Source organism: Bos taurus, chromosome 20 (genome assembly GCF_002263795.3).
Source record: "Bos taurus isolate L1 Dominette 01449 registration number 42190680 breed Hereford chromosome 20, ARS-UCD2.0, whole genome shotgun sequence".
NCBI lineage: Eukaryota > Metazoa > Chordata > Mammalia > Artiodactyla > Bovidae > Bos > Bos taurus.
The window spans coordinates 48,811,223-48,838,432 of record NC_037347.1 but is presented as its reverse complement, the minus strand read 5'-3'; the positions used below and the strand labels follow the sequence as shown (position 1 = coordinate 48,838,432).

At 35.6% G+C, this 27,210-nt stretch overlaps 1 protein-coding gene across 2 annotated transcripts in view; it reads right to left on the bottom strand.

Annotated features, from left to right (window-relative positions):
- Window positions 1–26,575, bottom strand: part of CDH10 (cadherin 10) — a 186,571-nt gene extending 159,996 nt beyond the window's left edge. Inside the window, exon 1 of one of the 2 annotated variants that reach the window (XM_024981381.2) lies at window positions 26,170–26,575. The gene's annotated coding sequence lies outside the window, so the exon portion shown is untranslated. The remainder of the gene's footprint in view (window positions 1–26,169) is intronic. The other variant, NM_001076266.2, reaches the window with a different exon arrangement.
- Window positions 26,576–27,210: the final 635 nt, after the last annotated feature.

Genomic DNA, 27,210 nt, shown 5'->3' with positions numbered 1-27,210 from the left:
ATGACAGAAATGATATGGACCTAACAGTAGCAGAAGATATTAAGAAGAGGTGGCAAGAATACACAGAAGAACTATACAAAAAAGATCTTCACGACCCAGATAATTACGATGGTATGATCACTCACCTAGAGCCAGACATCCTGGAATGTGAAGTCAAGTGGGCCTTAGGAAGCAACACTATGAACAAAGCTAGTGGAGGTGATGGAATTCCAGTTGAGCTATTTCAAATCCTGAGAGATGATGCTGTGAAAGTGCTGCACTCAATATGCCAGCAAATCTGAAAAACTCAGCAGTGGCCACAGGACTGGAAAAGATCAGTTTTCATTTCAATCCTAAAGAAAGGCAATGCTAGAGAATGCTCAAACTACAGCACAATTACACTCATCTCGTACGCTAGTAAAGTAATGCTCAAAATTCTCCATGCCAGGCTTCAACAGTACATGAACCATGAACCTGCAGTTGTTCAAGCTGGTTTTAGAAAAGGCAGAGGAACCAGAGATCAAATTGCCAACATCCACTGGATCACTGAAAAAGCAAGAGAGTTCCAGAAAAACATCAATTTCTGCTTTATTGACTATGTCAAAGCCTTTAACTCTGGGGATCACAACAAACTGTGGAAATTTTTTAAAGAGACAGGAATACCACACCACCTGTGTTTCACTTGAGAAATCTGTATGTAGCTCAGGAAGCAACAGTTAGAACTGGACATGGAACAACGGACTGGCTCCAAATAGGGAAAGGAGTATATTGTCCTTTATATATATTGTTCAATATAAAAGGCTGTATATTGTCACCCTGCATATTTAACTTACATGAAGAGTACATCATGAGAAACGCTGGGCTGGATGAAGCACAAGCTGAAATCAAGATCACTGGGAGAACTATCAATAACCTCAGATATGCAGATGACACCACCCTTATGGCAGAAAGTGAAGAGGAACTAAAAAGCCTCTTGATGAAAGTGGAAGAGGAGAGTGAAAAAGTTGGCGTAAAGCTCAACATTCAGAAAACGAAGATCATGGCAGTGGAGACAGTGGCAGACTTTATTTTTGGGGGCTCCAACTCATTGTAGATGGTGACTTCAGCCATGAAATTAAAAGATGCTTACTCCTTGGAAAAAAGCTATGACCAACCTAGACAGCATATAAAACAGTAGAGCCATTACTTTGCCAACAAAGGTCTGGCTAGTCAAGGATATGGTTTTTCCAGTAGTCATGTATGGATATGAGAGTTGGACTATAAAGAAAACTGAGTGCTGAGGAATTGACGCTTTTGAACTGTGGTGTTGGAGAAGACTCTTAAAAGTACCTTGGACTGCAAGGAGATCCAACCAGTCCATCCTAAAGGAAATCAGTCCTGAATATTCATTGGAAGTATTGATGTTGAAGCTGAAACTCCAATACTTTGGCTACCTGACGTGAAGAACTGACTCATTTGAAAAGATCCTAATGCTGGGAAAGATTGAAGGTGGGAGGAGAATGGGGCGACAGAGGATGAGATGGTGGATGGCATCACTGACTCAGTGGACATGAGTTTGAGTCAACTCTGGGAGTTGGTGGTGGACAGGGAGGCCTGGTGTGCTGCAGTCCATGGGTTCACATAGAGTCGAACACAACTGAGCGACTGAACTGATTGACTGAGTCAGGATGAAGACTCCAGAAAATGTCAGCACAACATCAAAATCAGGAGTCAACAGCTGACCTTTGACAAAACATTTCACTTGATTTGGTGAATGTGTGTATGCATGCTCAGTTGCTTCAGTCATGCTCAACACTTCGTGATGCTATGGACTGAAGCCCACCACTCCTCTGTTCATTCTTCTCCAAGCAAGAATACTGGAGGGCCATTCCCTTCTCCAGGGGATCTTCCTGACTCAGGGACTGAACCCCGATCTCCTGCACTGCAGGCAGATATTTTACAGTCTGAGTCACCAGGGAAGCCCCAACTACAGCATAGAGGGATCCAATAAATTAGTCACAAAGACTCCTAATTCTGTTTCAAAGGTAAAGATTAGCCTTACATACATTCTTGAGCCTGAGGGTTGCCATACCCTCCTCCAGGGGTTTGGTGAATGACTGATGACCAAATTTATTCTGCTTCTGAAAGTTGTTGGAAAGAGTGCACAATAGTGGGTTAAAAAAGATCCTCATCATAAGAGGGCTGTGAGAATTTGCCAGGAGGGAGTGGATAGGAGTATGAAGAAAGAAGGAACATTCTCCTAGATAAGCTACATCAGATTCATTATCTCTGTTGATACCAAAGGATGTGTTCTAGACAGGTGCAAAATTTGGAATACATTAGGATGGATGAGAATGTGCAGAATCAGAAATGTGCTTTAGGCAAATAACTCTAGTTTCTGATTAGAGAATGGATTACCATTCCCAATCTTTGCCAGTTTGACAGTGATAATCATGATGAACTTTAAATTTGGCAACATCAACTTTTGGACACAGACTCTGTATAACTCTTCTTCAGGTTCCCAGGTCTTTAAATTTTAGGATGGAAGAGGCATTTATTGGAACTGAGAGTATGGCGTCTCTCAATATTCATGAGACATCAAACACTGCTTCCTGTATTTTAATGACAAAACAAACAAACAGGTAGTTGGGGAAAACAAATCCCTCTAGTGTCAGGTTTATATTTTACTTTCATATTTTTCAAATAAAATATTTGCTTCCAATCATTTCATCTTGTAGAACTCAGAAAAAAAAAAAACAAAACAAAACAGAAATCATCCAGTTCAATTCTTTGAGTTCAAAAAGAGCATTCTGAGCCAAATAAAGTTAAGTGACTTGCCTATTTGATCTTAGCTCTGGTGCGTTTGAGGACATAAAAAAATGAGAAATAGCTTCAAAGTGTGCAGTGCTTATAATGTCAAGTGTGTGGAAAAGAAGAAAGAAAGAAAATGATATGCCTCTGCCAGAAGTGAGTATTATTTCACCTTTCTTTTGTGTCACACAGGAAGCAGGTACAGGACTGAGAAATGGAGCGACTGGCTCCGGGCAGCATGTGTTCACTCCCAGCCAGCTCCTAGCCAGTGGTTCCTAAAGACGCAGCGAAGGCAGTCACACACACTCCTGACAGGGGGACTAGTTTTATTTAACAGTTTTGAACAGCTGGAGAGCACAGAGCTAACGACCACTTGAGCATGAAAGTGTCTGATGATTGCATATAAAATATGCCATGCAATGAGGAGCAAAGGTAATAACAATATACAACAGAACAAATGTGCAGTGACAGTTCAAAACATGTAAATTGCATAACAAATTGTGAAAGAGAACCATCGTTGAGCATGCTTCTAGTAAGATATTTCTTTCAAATCAGAAATAATTTAAACAATCAGAGAAATGCTCTCTTTTCAATCTCCTCAGAGCTACATGAATGGAAAATGATGCAAAGTTAGCAACAGAGAATCAGAAAATCCCAAACAGAGAGATTTACAGGTCTGACAGGAGCTTTTCAACAACGTTTAAGCATCATGTGAACAAAAATATTTATAAGAGCAAACAACCCTCTGGTCAGAGTATCTCTTACCTTGCAGAAAAGGAAAGCTATCAACAACAAAGCAAGCAGAAGGCAATGCTGAATTCCAAATGCAATTGCAGGGCGAGCTGTACTTTTAAATAGCCGCATATGTGTTTTTAGAGATTTGTCTCACGGCTCATGTCTTTTTTTTTTCCCCTTCACCCAACTGTCAACTATATCAGTGATGAAAATGAAAAATATATCACTCAAAACTATTTTTTTGTTTGCATTTTCTGAATTGTACCTTATCTAGTGAGAATGAAAGTCCTCTTTCGTTTTTTTTTTTTTTCTCAGAAATACATTTCTGTAAGATTTCTTCACTATCAAAGTACAGGAGCAACTAGAAGGAAAAAAACAGGATGTAGAGAGATAATCATACAGCAACCATTTTTTTTTTAAAGAACTCACTAGGTGCTCCAAGGTATAGTAAGAGACAGAAACCCAGTCATAAAGAAGCAGCATCCTATTGTAAGAAATAAATCAGTTTTGATCAAATAATACCAGCTTCTCTGCATTGTTTCTTCCACAGAATTTATTATAATCAGCTATATTAAATATTTTTGTTATTCAGGTTTTGATAGTCTGAATCCCATTTTGGAATGTGAAGTCCATAAAATTATAGATTTTATTTTATATATGGATTTTTTCCCAGTGTTTCAATCAATATTTAAATGGATCAATAAAAATATCAAATATTGCTAAGATTATTAATCAAATAGTGAGAAAACAACATAAGCAATGGGGAAGAAAAACATAAATTGTCAGAGGCATTTAAAGACAGCTATGATGAGGTGACACATTAAGGACGAGTTATGATAGTAACTGGGCTTCCCTGGTGGCTCAGTGGTAAAGAATCTGCCTGCCAATGCAGGAGATATGGGTTCGATCCCAGGGTTGAGAATATTCCCTGGAGAAGGAGATAGCAACCCACTCCAGTATTCTTGTCTAGGAAATCCCATAGACAGAAGAGCCTGGCGGGCTACAGTCTATGGGGTCACAAACGAGTCGGACACAGTTCAGTTCAGTTCAGTCTCTCAGTCACGTCTGACTCTTTGCAACCCCATGGACTACAGCATGCCAGGCCTTCCTGTTCATCACCAACTCCAGGAGTCCACCCTAATTCATGTCCATTGAGTCAGTGATGCCATCCAACCATCTCTTCCTCTGTCGTCCCCTTCTCCTTCTGCCTTCAATCTTTCCCAGCATCAGGGTCTTTTCAAATGAGTCAGCTCTTTACATCAGGTGGCCAAAATATTGGAGTTTGAGCTTCAACATCAGTCCTTCCAATGAACACCCAGGACTGATCTCCTTTATGATGGACTGGTTGGATCTCCTTTATGATGGACTGGTTGGATCTCCTTGCAGTCCAAGGGACTCTCAAGAGTCTTCTCCAACACCACAGTTCAAAAGCATCAATTCCTCAGCACTCAGCTTTCTTTATAGTCCAACTCTCACATCCATACATGACTACTGGAAAAACCATAGCCTTGACTAGCCAGACCTTTGTTGGCAAAGTAGTGTCTCTGCTTTTTAACATGCTGTCTAGGTTGGTCATAACTTTTCTCCCAAGGAGTAAATGTCTTTTAATTTCACAGCTGCAGTCACCATCTGTAGTGATTTTGGAACCCAAAAAAATAAAGTCTGCCACTGTCTCCACTGTTTACCCATCAATTTGCCATGAAGTGATGGGACTGGATGCCATGATCTTAGTTTGCTGAATGTTGAGCTTTAAGTCAACTTTTCCATTCTCCTCTTTCACTTAAGAGTCGGACACAACTTGGCGACTAAATAACACCACCACCATGGTGATAACTGAGGTATGAAGTTCTTATGTCAGTATACGGAATTGTGTTAGTATTTCCACATTATCCACTACAGGAAGGCAAAGTCTAAATCAGTTCATTGTATTCTTTGTTGTATTATCTACATCCAAAAGTTATTTCTTCTTTTTAATAAATAATAATTTTGTAATTTCATTTCTGAGATTTCAGATTTGGAAAGGGACTTAGAAGTCATCTCTTCTAAATGCTTATTTTTTGTTGAAAGCAAAATAAACTCAAGAGTTATTAAGATAAGTGTTAAAGAGTCCTTGATTGATGAAAAGGGCAGAATTAGGACACATAATCTGAAAGGTTTACTCCTTCTATTATGAGCTTCTGTGAACCACTTGCTTGAATATTCTCACATAATGCTGACTGCATTACTTTAAAGAAATACAAAGAAACTAGAAAATGCTCATAGAAAGACAATTGAACTATCATTTAAAAAATGGAACCACTCTGTATAGGAAGACTGCAACAATTAGAATCTTCAATCTGAAAACTCTGACATCTATTAAATCATGAAGAAGGTGGATAGTGTGAATGCCAAGCTCTCTACATACTTCAGTTATACTAAGTCTGAAGGCACTCTTTGAAGTTTAAAAGAGATAAATTTAGGACAAATAATGGAAAGTGCCATACTACTTTATTTATTAGGTGGAGTGCTCATGGAAGTAACACAGGCTGAGAATATAATAGGCTCATAAAAGCTTTAGATAAAAAACATACAATAAATCAATTCTAGACTATTCAAGGGAAGTGGCCCAATATGCCATTAATATGGCTTTTATCTTTGCCACAGTACAGGGCTATCCTTGTTCCATAGTTATATTTGAAGTGATTGAGCTTGAACATTTTCACCCTGAAATTAAAGAACCAGTGTCTCAGTAACATGGGCTAAATAGCAAGAGTTGATGGGCAACGTGTTCTACACATAACAAGGACTCAATGGCTGTTGAAGAAATTAATTTTCTGCAGCCAAGGTAAAATTTCCAAATGAGCATTATGAACATGTGATGTGTGTATGTGTACACACACACACACACACACACACATATATATATATATATATATATATATATATATATATATATATACACACACACATATGCTTCCCTGGTGGCTCAGACGATAAAGCGTCTGCCTACAATGCGGGAGGCCCAGGTTCAATCCCTGGGTCGGGAAGATCCTCTGGAGAAGGACATGGCAACCCACTCCAGTACTCTTGCCTGGAAAATCCCATGGGCGGAGGAGCCTGGTAGGCTACAGTCTATGGGGTCGCAAAGAGTTGGACACGACTGAGTGTCTTCACTTTTAGTTTCACTTTCATATATATATATATATATATATATATATATTCACAAATTTCACAGACATGAAAATGTACTAAAGGCTATCTCAACCAAAGAGACATTCTAGATTTTGGTACACAGAGAGGTTTGTTTTGAAGCATCTTAGTCTCTTGCGGTTAGGAATCTATCAGGTTCTTTTATACCATGCATTCCATCACATTCTTAAATGTTAAATTTCATATGCAGAATAAAATCCCTTCATTATGTATTACTTTATCTCAGTAATTTTTTAATGGAAACATTTTCCAAGTTTGAAAGATCACCTCAAATTTATCAAGGGCATTTATGTTGAATCTTGTTCTTGTATCAGGATACTTGCTGCTTCACTGATGTGATGATTTGTAGAATAATAATACTGGAACATGTATAAACTAAGCATAAGAGCTTATACACATTTTTCATAAAATTATAAATATTTGTGTCTATAATACAACATAAAAAATAAATAACTGTAATCAAAACTCTCAAAACTAATAGCATTCACATTAATATTATTTTTAGGTAAAAAATACTTTTGGTTCACCAAAACTAAGTGCTTGATAAGTGGATATGGCACCAAAATTAAAACAAAAATTCTTTAGAGATTAATACACATATAGGGAAGTAACCTCTTGGTTCAGTTTTCTTTAGGTGGCAAAATTTTCAAATAAATTTCATATAATTCATTGCAGTATTGTTTGAAGTCCATTTGGCAAAAGTCTATAAGATACAAAATATTTCTACCTGCTTTTTTTTAGAAGCTTAAAAATGATATGAAAGCAACAATGATCAAACAGAAAACTGGATACTGAAATAACATAAGTATTTCTTATAAGATAGCTTATAAGAAATTCACCTTAAATATATTATTATATGAACTATATTCAATTATCATACGAAATCTCACAGCTTTCAAATTCATATAGCCTGAATCAGGTTTGAGAAAAACTGGTTCATGTCACAACTTTAACATGATTTTATCAAAGTTATTTAAAATAAATACATAAAATCTTATGATTAAGCCATGTGAATAATAAATATTACTGAATGCTTTTATCATAACTATTCTATTCAGTTACTAAAACTCAGTGACTAGTATCTGCATATACAAGCGCTTGTTAATTTTTCATTGTTTTATTTTGCTTTATATAGAGACAATTAATAGATTAATTTATGCTATAAAAACAATTTTTAGAGTTTGTTTTTTTTTGTAAAAAATCTTTCATTTTTCATATACTCAATACAATTCATGATAAGTGACAAGCTTTTTTAAAATTAATTTTTGTCCAAAATTACTCCACTTTTACGATAGTATTTTCTAATGAAATTATGTGTATACAATGAAAATGGTTCTCTATCAACATATGAATCCTTTACCTCTCTTCACAGAAGCAACTGCTGTGACTATTTCCTAGTTTTACTTGAAAAAGTACCTTTTGTAATTAAAAAACATCATTATATGCCTTATTTCTCCAAGAGGGAGCATTTAAAAAAAACTACTAAATAATGCTAAGAGAATGTTGTAAAAATCCACTAAGAAATCTATGGCTACATTGCAAGGTATGGCTATTTTAAGTAATTAAGTTGTTTTAGTGAACTTTTTCCTACCTAAAAGGCAAGTTTTTATCATCCACATATTTTGACAACTGAATTGCACACGTTATTAGAACAGTGCTTAAAATACAGCACATTTGCTGTATCAATATTTTACATCCTAAACCCTACTTATTTTTAGGCCGTGTGCATGCTAAATCACTTCAATTGTGTCCCACTCTTTGCTACCTGCCAGGCTCTAACTGTTAATGGGATTCTCCAGGCAAGAGTAGTGGAGTGGGATGCCATTCCCTTCTGCAGGGGATCTTCCCAACCCAGGGATCATACCCACATCTACTGCACCTCTTATGTCTTCTGTATTGGCAGGCAACTTCTTTACCACTAGTGCCACCTTGAAGTGAAGTGAAGTGAAGTGAAAGTTTCTTAATTGTGTCCGACTGTTTGCAACGCTATGGACTATATAGTTGGTGGAATTCTCCAGGCCAAAATACTGGAGTAGGTAGCCTTTCCCTTCTCCAGAGGATCTTCTCAACTCAGGGATCAAACCCAGGTCTCCCGCATTGCAGGCAGATTCTTTACCTGCTGAGCCACCAGGGAAGCCCAAGAATACTGGAGTGGGTAGCCTATCCCTTCTCCAGCAGATCTTTCCAACCCAGGAATTGAACTGGGGTAAATATTTGGACACAACTGAGGGCCACCTTATCTTATTGAAAAACATATTTTTGAAGTAATAAAATTAAGTTATTAATAAATAGAAATTTTATAAAAAGTAAAATAGGAGTAGAAATAAAGATGATACATCTCCTTAAAGGAATGCACACATGACTTACATAAATATGGGGTAGAGGTGAAGAATAGAAGAGCAGGAACCATATTTTCAGAGTCTGCACTCTGGGTCTCTCACTAGCTTTGTAATTTGTGAAAGTTATATAAACTTTCTGTACCTCAGTTCTCTCATTTATAAAATGGAGATTATAAGATTACCTGTTTCCTTTATCATGCAATTTAAAGAAATAATAGATGTAAACCATTCTGTACAGTGTAGAGCATTTATTAAGTTCTCAATAAATGACAGTTATCTATATTATGGGTATTATCAATATTTAATCATTTGCTTTAAAACTCTGTAATAACATAACATCTCTTACAAATAATTATTATAGTGAAATCACAATGATAGCTTTAATTATTATATTAAGAGTACATACTGTATACCATATAACACTGTATTGCATATGTTATCTCAGTTAATTATAAAAAAAAGGAAGGTAAGGTTATGACATTAATATTGTCTGAGCTTTCATTCTGAAGTAAGGAAATATTTGATTATTCTCATAACCTTGTAATGATAACAAAGTTCTATTTCGTATTTTGCCAATAACTAGTTATGAGACTAAGAACAAGTTTCCTCAGGAAATAAAGCAAAACAATATGGAGTTTGATATAAATAATCCCATCACACAAATAAGCTTATATTAAAGGAGAATTAAACAAAACTATCTGATACATCAAAGACGCTAATTCATTAGCGTGACCATCAGCTTTAGACATCAGAATATTATGAGCAAGCATAGATCAGAGAAAATCACATTTTTATCAGTAGGAGAAAATGTTAGAGAGTAATCAACCTTGAGGAACTATATACGAAGTGGAGGACAATAGCAGACATCAAATGATAACTCACAGCGTATATGTATTTGAGAGCACATATGAGAATATTAATTCAGTGGTAAAGAATCTGTCTGCCAATTCAGGAGATGTGAGTATGATTCTTGGGTTGGGAAGATCCCCTGGAGGAGGAAATGGTAACCCACTCCAGTATTCTTGCCTAGAAAATTCCATGGACAGAGGGGCCTGGCAGGCTACAGTCTATGGTGTTGCAAAGAGTCAGACAAGATTGAGCAACTGAGCACTATTGTAAGGGATGGAGAATGGGCAGAATCAGATATGGTATTATTAGCACAATTATACTGGCATTCTCAGGTTGGCTTTCCTTGGGGAGACAACAGTTTTTTGGTTGAGCTAACGGTAAAAGAATATCTTTTTAAATGAGCTTTAAAAAGGGTGTTTTAATGAACTTTTAAATCATATGTAAACTCCTTAACCCAATTATAAGTTTCTTCACAAATATAGTTCTTTAGCATAGACCCACTTTGGTTCTTCAGTGACCAACCATACCCCCGTGTTTGTTCCTGCCGTTGCTCATAGAGGCATAAGTTCTATAATGCCTGCCCTTTACACACACTCTATACATCTTCCAAGCCAAGGTCAAGTAACAATTTCCTCTCCCCCATTACTTCGGCTTTCTGACTTATACTAATGAATCCTAACACTGACTGGTTTAGAGTCATTTTAATGCTTAGATTTCACAGAGTGTGCTATTTTGTTTATCAATAACAATGCTTTTTACTTAGTCTATTATATTCATTTCAGTGTACAACATAAAACGCTGTATATATGTGCTTAAACCAATATGTGACTATGCTGCTACTGCTGCTAAGTCGCCTCACTCGCGTCCAACTCTGTGCGACCCCAGAGACGGCAGCCCACCAGGCTCCTCCGTCCCTGGGATTCTCCAGGCAAGAACACTGGAGTGGGTTGTCATTTCCTTCTCCAATGCATGCATGCATGCTAAGTCACTTCAGTCGTGTCCGACTCCACATGACCCTATGGACAGCAGCCCACCAGGCTCCTCTGGCCACAGGATTCTCTAGGCAAGAATACTGGAATGGGTTGCCATTTCCTTCTCCAATAAGTGACTATAAAACGAGTCAAAAGGAATGAAATAAGAATCTGCATATTTCAAAATGAGTAATGTCCCCTTTAATGCACCAGAATATACTATAAATGTATTTATGAAAACTTCTTTTTAAAAATTGATTTTAGAATTAGTGTATGGATTCAGACATAAAAAACAGTATAACAATTTCTAGTTGCAATTAATTTTCTGGTGTGCACATTCAAATCATTCAGCAAAAATTTAAATATATATATGGCCATTCTTCTAATAAGTAGTATGTTGAGCATCTTTTCTTGTGCCTTTTGGCAATCTATATGTCTTCTTTGAAGAAATGTCTATTTAGACCTTCTGTCCTTTTTTATTTTCCTTTTTTTTAATTCCTTTTTTGGTTATTGTTGTTTTGATACTGAGTTGTATGAGCTTTTGTATATTTTAGAGATTAATCCCTTGACAGTCACATCATTTGCAAACAGTTTCTCTCATTCCATAGGTTGTCTTTTGTTTTCTTTGTTAATTCTACTAAGTGCTTCATGAGTATAGTTACATTTAATACTTTCAGCAGGTTTAAGAAGTAGCCAGTTGATCCCATCCTTCAGGCAAGGAAACTGAGGCTTAGCTAGATTAAATATCTTGGCCAAGATTCTCAAGTAGGACAGAATACGTACATCTGCCCAACTCTGGAGTGAGAATTTACCACTAGGTAACAATATCTTTCAAAATGAACTTGTGCAGAAGAATTTTTGAGCTAGTGATCACATACACAGAATGTCACAGTTCTAAGGGCTTAGCTTTAATCTCCTCCCTGAAAGAGCCCTTTCTTGCACTCAGACAATGGCATATGCCCACGTCTTTAATGTCATAGTGCCCTGTGCTGACACTGTTCCTTGCCAGTACCAGGCTATACTGTAGCTTCCGTTTTGATTGTCTCTCCTGTAGAGAAGAAGAAAGAAGACAAAAAGTCTGAATATGACTTATTTTCCATCACATCTTGGTTGTAAACATGCTTCCTTCTCCACAATGGAAAACTGATAAGTATTATTGAATTAACAATTATATGAAAAATAAATTAAGAAAAATATATTTTAGGAAGATCCCTGGAACTGGGAATGGCTACCCACTCCAGTATTCTTGCCTGGAAAATTCCATGGACAGAGGAGCCTTGTGGGCTACAGTCCATGGGTTTGGAAAGAGTTGGACACAACTGAACAACTGATACTTTGACTTTCAGAGGGAAAAAAGAGAAGAATGGTTAAGAGGTCTTTGGATATGCAGAAAGTTATGTTTCTTGTTTCATTAATTTCATCTCTTAATAAGCAATTACATAATTTCACCTTTCAAGCCTCCCCTAGGATTAAATTTCCATGTTCCCCTGTCTACATCCCCATAAAAATTTCACCCATCCTACAAGCAAAACACTAATTTACAGTCTACCAGGCTCCTCCGTCCATGGAATTCTCCAGGCAAGAATACTGGAGTGGGTTGCCATTTTCTCTTCCAGAAGATCTTCCTGACCGAAGTATTGAATCTGTCTCTCCTGTGTCTCCTGCATTGCAGGTGAATTTTTACAATTGAGCCACCAAGGAAGTAATTTACAACATATTAACCTTTAAATGTTGCTCTTTCCTACAGTATTTTCATCTCATTGAGGAAGGGATCGTATGATTTACAACTGTTTCTCAAAGTTCTTAGCAAACCCTGGAATATGTATTAAGAAATCTAAAATATGGTTGAATTGTGAAGGAAAGATGTAATTTAAACCTCTCCTGTAGTATTGAATTGAAATTTTAAAAATACCAATTTTATATTTGTTATACGGTTAGAATTAAATAGATTTGTCAAGTAAGTATACTGGGCGTGGAGGAGACAAGATCATTGACAATGAATTTTTAGCTCTAGGACAGTGAAGAAAATTTTAAGAGGTTTAAAAATCATCTCAGGATGATGGTTAATTACAGAAATCTCCCTTATCACTTGAGGCTAAATTATCTTGGGTAAATAGATATGCTATGTTTTAGACTAAAATTGAGAAGGAATTTAGAAATGTGGCTAAAGTGTCTTGGATTAATTCTTGGTTCTTACTCAATAGAGGAAAGAGTTCTATATGTTTCTTTTGATATCTATGATTGTTCATTTACTATTCATTTTGGAAAAAAGACTTTGCCATAGCAATAACTGTGCTCAGTTGCTAAGTCATGTCTGACTCTTTGAGACCCCATGGACTGTAGTCAACCAGGCTCCTCTGTCCATGAGATTTTACAGGCAAGAATACTGGAAGGAGTTGCCATTTCTTCCTCCAGGGGATCTTCCCAATCTAGAAATCAAATGTGAATGAATATGACATCATCACAAGAATTCTTCTAAACTTCAAACATTTTTAATCTCTTAAATACATCAATTTCAATTTCTGTTTCCCTTTTGAATTGAAATATATACTTTATATGTTAATATTTTTAAATTACACAGTGTGAACCATTGCATTGAATGAAAACCCTATCAGTCTTTTGAGAATAAAGCAAATCAACAGCAATATCTCTTCTCTTAGAGTAGAAGCACATTTGTTGACAGAGGGAATGTGGGTTAATGGGAAGCAAAGTAATCTTTGCTTTCAGTCAGACTGTTGGGCTGTGCATGAGAAATGATATGCTCTGACCACTTGTTTTACATTAAGAGGCAGTCTAGCATGTTAAAAATAGAGAAAATGATTTCCTTCATAAAGATGGACAACTCATGGCTTTAATGCAGAACATACAGATAATATTCACAAGATTTTTGCTGTTTTATCAATTTGTCTTCAGTTTCCATTAATCTCCATCCATTTAAAGTTAATCAGTTAATCATCCCAGTGCCCCCAAAGAGAGGCAATTTAGGAGCTGTTCACACTGGAGCCTGTAAATGTGACTAGACTCTTTGCTGTCCAGTCTTGGAACTGAAGTCTCACCGAGGTTTTGATGATGATGATGATGATGAACGGTAATAGTTTATGATGGTAACCAAGTATGTCTAGAAAGAGAGATACATGGAAAGAGAGAGGGAGGGAGAGAGGGAGAAACTATAAGCTAAGTCTAAGCTATAGACTTAGCAATAAATTAGAGAACTTATGCTCATCTACTGCTATGGGTGATCAATTTTTTTTTTAATTTTTGTCCTCAGATAATAAATTACATAGTGAAGAGTAAGACCATGTAATAAATCAATGAAAGCTCTGGATTTAAAACTCTAAAAGTGACTATTCTGAATTTCAAGCAAATAATAGTATTGTTTTATTTCTAAATTCAGGCACTTCCTTGTAAAATTATAAGACAAGCAGTAACCATGGGCCTTGCTCTCCTGTGTTAGGTTACAAAATACCTAGAAAAGATATATTTGGTGAATATCTACATTGCACTATACAAATTATAAATTATCCTAATATTTATGTAAAAGGAGAGCAAACAATTTGCCCCTCTGAATTTCCAGTGAGCCTCCTGAAAAACACATTCAACGACCAGGGGTTATTGGCAGCAGTCCCATGCTTCTCATGCAGGCTGAATATTTATATTTAAGTTTTACAAAATGCAAAAATCACAGTAACATAGCCCCTGGTTTCTTTGTGTTGGAAACCAAAGGATGCTGGATGGAATTTTGCTTTGAGAATGTGAAATGTGTAAGGAGTCATTAGAGTCGACTTGCAGCTGCACAGTAAAAATATATTTTAGTTTAAAAATTATATATTGCCTCAAAAGGGTTGGTTAAAATATTTTTGTTAGACTTCTGAAAAACAATATTTTTGTAATTCATGTAGACATGTAAATATGAAGTTGCATCAGCCTAAACAAGAACCATTTGTAATGCTATTGTAAAGCCCGTAATATAAGTTCACAATGTTGATTTCAATGCTCCCAAGTGCAACCTTCAGTTGGAGAGAATCTGGAGAGGGAACGTTCTCTAATATACTATGAGACAGCCACAAGGTGGCTCCAAACACCTAAGTATGTTTTACCTCTTGTAAGGCAAACAGAATTTTACCAGAAATAATAAGCAGCAATTTACCCTAAAAATGGGTCAATACTTCAGAAATATAAACTCATTTCAACATTTTGACTAAGTTTTTAGGTAGAATTTACATTATTTTCAAATGCAGTCTTTCAAAACACATTAAATGGCTGAAAACCTTGAAGAATTTGATGGATTTTGAAAGGAAACGATTTAGTCTATATACATGTACGACATTTTATTTCTTAGGTTTTAAAATTAATTTCTGCTACAGTTTTGCACTTCTTTATTCTCACTTGATTCCCAAATAAGTAAAAAGAAATACATATGCAAATTAATAAACTTTTTCTCTTGCATAAAGAATTTTACAACTAAAGGAAAACAATGCCTAATGTTTAGCCCTTGGGTCTAATGTGCATGTCTTTAGAAAATCAAGTAAAATAAAATATATCTTATTATATATTTTGACTTATTTTGACTAAATGATTTAACTTTATGGCTGATTAATTAGAATCGCTAAATTAAAATATAGCCATTCTAATTAACCAGCCATAAAGTTAAATCATTTAGTCAAATATTACAGTGAAGCCATGACAAAACAATTAAGTGACCACAGCATTAAAGAAGATGATATGGAAACTGTGTCTTTGATTAAGTAGTAAACAAATATGTAATAAATTTAAATATATAGCTAAGATAAAAAATGAGAATTATCTTTGTTCACAAAACTGTATTTGTTGGCTAGGTTTAGTAGTCTCTATTATGACTCACCTAACCTCTACATGTGGGTGGATTAAAGTGCTAAGTTTATTCTTTAAATATGTTAATTTCTAAATTAAACATAATTGATCTTGAATTATAAATAAAACTGAAAAATAAAAAATGTGACGTAATCCTTGATTTTTAAAATGAACTTTTAAAGAGAGAGGAGCTTATGGACTCACAGAGGTGTATATTTTTTAATCTTAATATCCTGATTTCTTTATGTAATTCCAGAGACTTTTTAATAGCCATATTAAATAGAATCACAAAAAGGCCTAAAAAAGTTATTTTTAATTGATTCTCATATATCCTTAAATGTGAAGAATTTAAAAAAATGAATTATATAAGTAAAATCTGTTAAAATTTTCACATTTTGCAGCAGATGCTGTCTCTATCACAAGGTTTCTTGAACCTAGTCTTTCAGCTTGTAATATAGTCTTTCTGACCCACTGACCTTTCAGCTTGTAATACAGACTGCAGAACTATTCTTGAGATTTATAGGTATCAAAACTTTAATGGGATTATTTCTGCAATGCACTGACTCTGTTCATCATTCTCGTTCTAATTTTCATTACTCTGACCTCAAGAAGGAGAATCTGTGAAAGGAATCATTACTGCAGTATATTCAGAAACGGTTCATGTTTCACCTGAGTGAGTTTATGTGGCTTATGGAACTCACAACACTTAGTGTCCATCTTTCTAATGTTTTCTCCCTCCTCTGTCCCCTTTTTAGGTCCTTCACATCATTTTCAAAACTTGTATCCATTAATTCCCTAGTTCACACAGTTAACTGAATGTGATTCTGAGAATGTAGGAGCTGAAGTTTTCAGGTTACATTCTCTTGACACTTTCACAATCATTAGGGAATGACAGCATTTTAACAGTAATATATTGAGTCCTTTCCAGTTTCACAATAGATTGTATTAGCCCTTTCCAGTTGGAACAATAGATAAACTGTGTCCTTGGAAATCATATGGTTCAAACTCCCATTTCATAAACAAACAAAAAATCTGGAAGAAGAAATCTATGATATTGGCGGTAGAATTAGTGATGAAATCAGACTTAAAATGTTATGTAGCTTTCACCTGAACATAAACACAAAATTATCATTACATGATACATGTTAAATACAAGTTGCATCACATGCTATGGTTAAAATACAACATACTCAATGAAAAAGCATAGGTCACATAAATTTACAGATAAGTCATAACAATGCCAATAGAATAATAGGTAATAATAATACATAGCACTAGAACACCTATTATGTGACAGGAATTGTTAGTACTTTAGAGTTATTGTTTCTTACCATCATGGCAACTGTACTATCACAGAAGTTCAATTATTAACTCCACTTTACAGCTGAAAAACTACCAGGAATATTAAATACAGGGTAAGTGACACAGGGTTTGAACCCAGTTGGGTGCCACCTTTCATGTTTTTATCCATCAAAAGTTTTTGTGAGTATATTTAGGTAAGAGTTACTATATTTATTAAGAAAAGCAATCTCAGTGCTTCTGGCATATAGCATTATGATTGTGTTATCTCTCTATTAAATGATATAATATGGAACAAACTTTTTGACAGAGTGACCAACTTTGAAACTCAGTGGCTTCTATGTAGTGAATATTTTAATTACTTGTGGGGGTGTGGAAACTTTTGTTCCTAAGAATTTTTAGCAATATAATTTGAGGATTTATCCAGTTTTCAGATATGCTGGCTTTTCATTTGGGCTTCTTGTTTAGGATTGGAATGTTAGTCTCAAATTTGAGGCCTTGCTGCAAGACGACAATTGGCTATTGTACACATAAAGCTCAAACATGGATCACCAACTACCATGACTGCCCCTAACTGAAGCTCCAACTCAGAACCCACCCTCAGGCCTCCACAGACTGAACCTGAGGTTACACAAAAATGAATCTTTTTTTTTTAATTAATTTATTTTTTATTGAAGGATAATTGCTTTACAGAATTTTGCTGTTTTCTGTCAAACCTCAAAAATGTATCTTGGACTAATCTACTTACTCATTTTGATAGTTTCCTGAATGATGTCATGTGGTCTTGAATACAACAATATGGCTTAAAAAAGTAAATGAGATTAGAGCCTCATATTATCATCTGAAAAGTAACTGATACTCATCATTCTTGTATTAATCAAATCTAGAATATAATACCAAATAATGTGAGTAATTATTCAATGAAAGTGAAAGTGTCAGTCACTTGGTCATGTCTGACTCTTTGCGACCCCATGGATTGTACCCTGAGAGGCTCCTCTGTCCCTGGGATTCTCCAGGTAAGAATACTGGAGTGGATTGAGATGCCCTCCTCCAGGGGATCTTCCCTACCCAGGGATCAAACTCAGGTATCCTAGCATTACAGATGGAGTCTTTACCATCTGAACCATCAGCACAACCCACCTCAATGCAAAAAAGGTTTTGTTTTGTCTTTCTCTCTCTTCAATCTTATATCTCTGGCTGCTGGCACAGTCTGGCTAATGGTAGGCACTTAAAGAATAGTGAACAGAAAAATGAAATAATTAAATAAGATACTGAGAAGTTTATTAGGTAGTTTGCATTAAAGAAAATAAAAATTAAAGAATCTGTGTTAGGTGGAGGAATAGGTAACTGCCCAATGACATTCTGCTAATTTACCACTTTTCCACGGTAATTGACACATTGAGAACATAACTACTGATTTCTATTATAAATTATATGATATTTATTGTGAACATCTCACATTAAAACCTCTTTTCCTCAGGCACAAAATTTATATTAGATTGAGCCTCTGGGTGTGGCACTAAGGGATTGGCTGATAGAACTTTCCCCAAAATGAATACAGTTACTTAGAAGCTAAGAAAAAGATTGTTTAGATACCCAGGAGATCATTTAAATTTACTGAGTAAAAGGCAAAATAAAAATGGTATACATGTACAAGACAGTCATATTTTAAGTATATATGATAGTTTAAAATCAAAACACAGTTAAATTAATGATCATGAATTTTTCATCATAATAATTTAGTTTGTTAACACTATTAACAATAGAACATTTCTCTTAAGAATTTTTTTGGGGGGCAGTGGTTTATATGTGTGCTTCAGTTTGCTTCTAGAGGAAATAAGGCTTTTATCATTAACACTTTTTTCATCTTGAATCTGCCTAGAAACTGGTTGGATTCACACTTTACCTATAAAATGGTGAATAAATGTCTTTGCTCTGAGGTCAAGGTTGTGGTTGCCATTTCTCTAACTTCACATCTCCACTAGACTGGATGTCCAGGAGAGGTCATATACCTAACACTGACCTGCTGCTGCTGCTAAGTCACTTCATTCGTGTCCAACTCTGTGTGACCCCATAGACAGCAGCTCACCAGGCTCCCCCGTCCCTGGGATTCTCCAGGCAAGAACACTGGAGTGGGTTGCCATTTCCTTCTCCAATGCATGAAAGTGAAAAGTGAAAGTGAAGTCACTCAGTTGTGCCCAACTCTTAGTGACCCCATGAACTGCAGCCTACCAGGCTCCTCCATCCATGGGATTTTCCAGGCAAGAGTACTGGAGTGGGGTGCCATTGCCTTCTCTGGCATAGCTTTGTCTTAAAAAAGAAAACATGTTTTTTTACCTACTTTGTTCAGATACTCAATTATGAAGGACAATCCAACTCTAAGTCTAGCCAAGAAATCATGTTTCTTAACTTAGATATTAGGGACATTTCGTTGCCCCAGTAATTTTTTTAGTATTAAAAGTGAATACTTGTATCTGATGTAGAACTATCTAGTTAGTAAATACTGAAAAATTAGAGCATATTTTAAAAGGCAGAAGAGAATCTTAGAAAAACATAGCTCTCTTTAAAATGCATCTATCCAAAAACTTGGTAGGTAGGTTAAAATATAGAAATTCTATAGAAAATCTCCATTCTTCACTCAATCAGGAAAAAATAAATAAAAGGAAAAAAAAAAAAAAGGAAATAGAAAAGGGTACTTATAAGTATTATTTGCCTGGAGCTGGCATTCAATTTTCAACAAATCTCCAAAAGACTAACTGAAGCCTTGTTGAAGGGAGTGGATAAAGCAATAAAGACTTTCCATAGGTACTTATTCACTGGGAAAGGATTTTATTCAAATTTAGGAAGCTAGATGCAGACAGAATAAATGTGTACCTTTCTGGTTTTCACTCTCTGAGACTACACCTTAAAAAGTCACTCTGGTACCTAGGCTACAGAACAGGAATCACCTCCAATTTAGAATGCTTCAGAAAGAAGTAAAACAAAATATTATATTTGACTAGGCTGATAGTCACTGTGTACTCAATTTGATGAAATAAGTTGATATACACCTGATTTTATCCCAATGGGACCTTTTCTTTGTGTCACTGCTAAAGCAAATAAATTTCACTGTTAGTATGAAAAGAATATGCAATTCATAGTCTTTATTTTATTAGTATTAGATTGAAACCAGCAAGTTTGAGGTCATAAATCTTAATCTCTGGTCTATTTTTAAAAATATTTTTATATTTAAATATTTATATTAAATTATATTTAAATAATTTTAAGAAATAATTAATTAATATACTATACACTCAGATTTGGAGAAGGAAATGGCAACCCACTCCAGTATTCTTGCCTGGAAAATCCATGGACAAAGGAGCCTGGTGGGCTACAGTCCATGGGGCCGTAAAGAGTCAAATGCCACCGAGCAGCACAGTTAGATTTACATGGTATACACAAAATCATTAAAGGCCCTTAGATAGTTCAAATGCTTTCAAGTCAATCTATATATGAGGCTATTAATTTCAACTTGGTGCTAAGACGTCAAATTATCAAGAAACACTATGGTACTTCATCTAAATTTGAAGTCTGATGCAAGAGTTATGGAAACATTCTTTACATTTCCTTTTAAAAATCCCAGAAGTTAAAATGGGTATCAAATGGAGTTGACTTAACCTGATTTTATTAGGAGATGAGTCACAAAAAAGAGGAGAATCAGTCACATTTTTTAAACTTATACTAGCATTATGCAAAAATGCACTCAATAGCCTAGGCAAATACATTGATAGCCTTTGATCTACTCAAATAACTATGCCAAAATTCGACTTCAATTCTTGTGTTTATAAATACCATGTGAACATAGCAGAGAATTACTAGAATAACCCAAGTCAAAACACTTACTTTATTCGGTTTACTGATTATTTAAATCACCTACATGATCTGCTTAATTTGATCAGTCACTCAGTTGTGTCCAACTCTTTGCAATCCCATGGGCTGGTCCATGGAATTCTCCAGGCTACAATACTGAAGTGGGTAGCCATTCTCTTCTCCAGGGTATCTTCCCAAGCCAGGGATCAAATCCAGGTCTCCCGCATTACAGGCAGATTCTTTACCAGCTGAGCCCAGGGAAGCCCAAGAATACTGGAATGGGTCGCCTATCCCTTCTCCAGCAGATCTTCCCGACCCAGAAACCGAACCAGGGTCTCCTGAACTGCAGGCTGATTCTTTACCAGCCGAGCTACCAGGAAAAACGATTATTTTTATGGTTTTTGTTTCCCAGACTTTCAACTGGAAAGAAGTAGGAACAATGACAATTCTTTACAATATCTAGAATAGACATTTGCTTATTTTTAAATCAGCTTACATTTTTACATTACACCCTGGTAATATCTTTATTTTGCAACAAAGAAGAACCAACATATCTAATGAATGCAACTGATGTTTAATTTATGTCTAAAATCAAGTCTCTTTCAAACTGTTTCAATATCCTCTGTTCCAGTAAATCAACAAAGATTCCCAATCAATAACTGATGCACTAAGTATAATAACTCATGCCTATGCATTCCACATTCTGATACATTAGAGAAGTCATTTCATTAATAAATGTTGAATTCCCATACTTTGCTTGCTATTGCAGTAAACTACATTGGTGCCAATTTCAATTCCTTAAACGCCTAGGTGTTATAATGTTTATAAAAATTGCTTTCATTTGAAAGGACACGCTCTAGTCAACTGAACTGTCATATAGTTTATGGTATAATGCAAAGGATAATATAATAAATCCAATGTATAATGTGGCAGATGATAGAATACTGACCATAAAAATCACAAGATTTACAGAAATTGTATTTCCAATAGGATAATATAAAAAAAAAAAAAAGCTCAAGAGAAAACTCATTCAAAGATGTTTGTAATTGTCCTAAATTGAAAAAGAGGAGAAGGCAGGAAGGGAGAAGAAATGGGAGAGGGAGAAGGAGGTGATGGGGGCGAGAATGGAAAAGAGAAATCAGTAGGGCTCTGAAATGCTTTGACACATCCTTTAATACTGAATTTCCTGTTGTGAAGCAATGTTGTTATATTATCCCAGATAGCCTATTGCTTAATCCTGTCCTGAAACTGAAAGTGTTGTTAAACTATATTTCTGCATCATTTAGGGTATGTAGTATCAAGGCTGCTTCCTAAAACAACAAAAGCAGGGGGTGCTTAACACTGAGATCACATGGTTTGATGAAGTGCTTATACTGCTACTGACAAACTCTCTAAGGATATATTCCCTCTATTATAAGGGACTGCTATATGAAGGCACTTCAGCCTCCCACAGTCATTATTCTCAAGGAATGTTGCACTTTATATCATAAAATGTAATGCTATTTTACTCATTCTTATTCAATTTTCAGCTTTCCCTTTCTTTAAATCCATCACCAGTATGGTGATATTTAACAAATATCTCTTACTGATATAGGGAAAATCACATGTATGGCAAGAGAGACATAGGATAAAAGTAAAAAGACTTTGGTGAAAACAAAGCACCTTTATTCTCTAAAAAAAAAAAAAAATCAAGTTACTTTTTTTTTGTGAGAAGTTGCACTGATGATAAAGAGTTAAGCAAAAGTTATGCTGAAACATAATTTTAACCAATCAATGCTAATATGACATTAAAATAATGCATTCCCAGAAATATATATCTTTTAATGTGATAGATGTGATTTTCTTACAATGTTTGCCTCTTGAGTTACTTGGACAAAGAAGGTATGGCAAAGGCAAAAATGGCCTCATTGGTTTTAGATACCCTTACGAAAGACAGCACAATCGGATTATAAAAAGGCTCGAGGTCTCATACTGAAACATCAAGTGAGGTGAAGCTGCTGTAGGATAAGAATAGAAGAGGAAAGAGGTGACCCCGAGCTGATACCGTTATCTTAGAAAACAGACGCTCCTTGTTGATTGAAATTTTTTCAATCAGATGTGTGATAAAAATATCTGTAATTTTGAGTGTTGAATATTATTAGATGTAAAAGTATGGGCTGTTATACCACTATTCTGTAGACATAATTCAAATGCTTTAATTAGAGGGGGGGGGGAAGGCAGACTTTAATATGTTTAAATTCAGGGCTTTTCTATCTGCCTATTATAGTTACTGTAATTATGAAAAAATAAAATTTTCTTCATGAACTCACTTTGTGAAGAAAAGGAAAATCATTTTTATGCTAACTTGCATTTCTCAATTGTAAATTCATAAGCTATTCTTTGGACTCAGATTTTTTTCCAAAATATTCATAATAGGGACCACACACTTAATACAAGGCCTAATTGAGACCACCATTGCTCAGTATAAGCCTAACTAGAATAAGGGCACCTTTTTTCTACTTGGGTTTTAACTTCAGCCTGTTTCAGACACGACTGTTAAACATAATATGGTGAGTGAAGTCACTTTTTTGAAGCCCTATTCCAGATACGATTTTGGGTTAATCAAAAGTGGAGTTTTCAAAAACAGAACCTGGAACCTGGAGACCAAATAGCTGCGTACAATAACTTATGATTGGCATAAATCAGTTGTATATTTCTCTACTTAATACTTTGTTGTTTCAGTATTTTATGAGTACTTCTTAATGTGGCAACAGTATTAGAATGTAATTTGCAAAGCAGAAAAAAGAATAATTATGGACAATGCTTTCGAAACCCAAGGGCTAGACTAGAGGTAGTTGGTTTTACAGCCCTGCTTTGTATTAATTGCTTACTATGCAACGCTATTACCTATAATAACACTTAAAATATGGTTCACTTTGCTGCTGATTCAGCATCATTAGGGCGAAGGCTGTTCCTGTGCTGCAGCCTAGCGGAATGATTTGGTATAAAAATGACATATTCCAGGAGCACTGGCTTATCACTTGCTGCAAAGTAGGTTAAGAAACATATGAAATAAGTCATATGTCCAGAATCCCCCAGATAACACACACTTTGCCTCCGTCATTTGTTTACATGTATTATTAAATGAAGATCAAAAAATGCATTATAGACTCTGAACAGAGTTCACACAGCTGGAATTAACCTTTTCAGTCTCAAACACTCTCTTTCAAGCAAAAAAAGCCTCTTTCCAATACACTAAGTTTCTTAATATTTTGCCAGTATGTATATCTCTCTAGATACAAAGTCAATTTTCTATCTTTTTTTTTCCTTTTAGAAAATCTTAGTGTAGGTGAAAATATAACAGCATAATACTAAATTTGATGCCTGTATAGTACCATTCTTATCGATAAACAGCTAGGTTTTATAAACATTTAGGTCTATCACCTGAAGTATTAATCAGGAATCAAGCAATCTGACCACTGACCTCACACATATACATGCATATGTGGATGTCATACAGATTATGTGCTCCTTTCATAAGTCCCTGGGATTTCTCTCTCTCCCCCCCCCACCTCCTTTCAGGCATCTAAGTGTATGGAATTCTATTCTTTGATTGGAGTCAGAAAAGACAAACGCATTCACTAGGGAAGTCAATTTGTTAGCAGCAAGTATTTGAAACCAAAGTATCTGATTTAATGAAAGCAGACATTGACTCATACTTTAAAAACACATAAAAATTTTTTTAAGTGAAAGCAAATGAAAGAAGCATTTCTTTATGTTTTCATGATCAGAATGAATCTGTATTTGTTATGTTCCTAAGCCACAAACACACTCTGCTTAGATCGGAACATACTCCAATGCCTTTGCTCCACAGCCCACCCCCACTTCCAATAAATCACTATTTCCTTATGCATTACACATTGAATACAAACGTGCCACCTTTATTATGCTGTAGGGAGAAGGGCAAGAAGATTAGCTATACAACTTGTCATTTACCTCTTTCTCTATGATACAGCCCTCTTCCTATTTTCTTCATCACTTTAAAAATGAATCTAGAGCTCTTGTCAGTGACATAATGTTTTCATGAAAGTTCTACTAATTAAAAATCCTCACCATACCAGACCTAAAAAATGAGCACACTCTTGCCAAGTGTTATTCACCACAGAGAAGCTCTTGTAGTTACATTTTAAAGGAGGACCCAGAGGAAGATGCTGCGGAGGGAGAAAGTCTACTAACATATACATTGAGGTTTACCAGTTGTCAGCAGCTGAGGGACAGACTATTTTTAATAGAAATCCTTCAAGAAAACAACAACAACAAGAAAAAAAAAGAAAAGAAAACATGCATCTCCGAACAGCTGAGAGTAAGACATGTGCAGTTTCAAATAATAAAAGATTTTACTGGAATAAAGAACCACAATTACAGGAAATAGATCTGTTTTTTGGAAGCAAAAGACGAGAGGTCAATTTAAAATTGATGTTTGTCTTTGCACCTGTAGACTCCTCTTTTTAATGATAAGGAGATGGTAGGTTTTTATTGCATTGACAGGAAAACACTTTCAGACTACTGCTTTTGCCCATACTTACAGTGCTATCAATAGTTACTTGTTGGGGACATGCATTTAGTCTTGCAATGTGCTGCATTAATTTAACACCACATAAAATATGGATTTTATTGCAGCAGAGACAATAAATGCTGCAACTGCTGACTACATGCATTTCATCTCCCCTCTTCATCTTTCCTCTCTCATACTTCTGACTCAGACACAAAATGCGAATCTAGGAATTATGCCTATTCTATTTCTGATAAATGCCAATCTTTCTTATTTATGTAGATGCTTAGTGACCATTGACAGGTTCAAGGAATCTGTCTTCTGCCTGTCATTTCTCTTTATATTGAACCTACAATGAACTATGACTATAAATAAGTGCAGAGGGGATCCATTCATATGGAATGCAAAGTAATGTTCAATGATAGAGTTCAAAGCAACAATCTTCTCTTCAAGGGATTTTTAACATTAAGATGAACAAGCATGAGAATAACAAATTACCGCCCATAATATATTTTTAGCATTTGATCAGAGTGAATGAATTCACAAACTCTAACAACATGACCCACTGTTGAGCATAAATATATAATTTATCCAGTTTCACATTACCTCTTCAGCTATTCAAAGCAGTGGTTTCTAGAATACAATATATAGTTTTATGCTTAGTAATTTTTTTACATATTAAAGATAATTATTTGAAAATAACTGCTGAATACAACTTAAAAACAAACATTTTCCCCCAGGGAGAGAAAATAAGAGACCTTAAGGGAGTTAGAAAAAAAAGAGAGAGAGAGAGATGAAATCTTCCTACCTTTTTTTTAATCAGCTTCTGGATAACGGAAGTTGGTTCCAGCCAAAATAACCCTGGAGAAATTGTCACTATATCCCCTTTTTGTTTGTTTTCGGCTGTTATTTCCTATCACTGATTCTACTTCAATCTAACTCAAGCTTTCTCTCAGCATCACTTTTAACTCTGGACGGCAGGGAACCGAAGAAACCGGAGGGCGAGTTCTCTCTGATTGGCTTTCATTCAGTGCTTCTGATTAAGGGGGGAAAAAAAAGAAAAGAAAAGGAAGGAGGGGGGAAAAACCCTTCCTCACTCGGAGAGAAAGGTTCTGCTGATAGAGCTGCAGCACTCGCCATGGGAAGGTTAGAGACTGGGAAGTGCTGGCTTTTGCTCGCACACAGCGATTTGCAAGTGAATGCGAGGGGAGGGCGCATCCGAGAGGAGGGCTTCGGATGAAAGGCGTCCCCTCCCCCGCAGGGCAGAAAGACTCTCTGTTTCAAGGCTAAAGTAATCAGCCCGATCTAATCTGGCTGTGTCCGTAATACAATCTCAAGAACGGGACTACTTCTCGCAATTCTTTTTTAATAGATACTTCTTCTTCATCTGACATATATATCCCTGCACCATCCTTAACTCCAGATCGCCGAAATCCATGAAGCGAGTGCCAAGTCAAATTGCAACCAGATCTGAATCGTTACCGGAGTGATTTTGGTTGCGGTTTAAATTATTATTTATTTTTGCTTTCAGTGAACTTTCTTTTCCTTGGTTCTTCAAATACCTTATTTTTTAATCGCTTATGGTCATAGGAGAACATACCTTACTCGTCGTTTGGGGATGTTCGTGAGCTAGTCTTTTCTGCTTAATCTTACCTGCTTTGCCTTTTGATTTTACAGATAGAATATTTTATTCATGATGTAAATATGTAATTAATGCTATTAAAATATTTAGATTTGGGGCTGGACATCGTCTCCTTTCTTCTTCTTCTTTTTAACTTTTTTTCTCAGAAACTTGAGTGTCGTGCCCGAACGTGGGGGGAGGAGGGTAGATAATACATTTGGGTGGTTC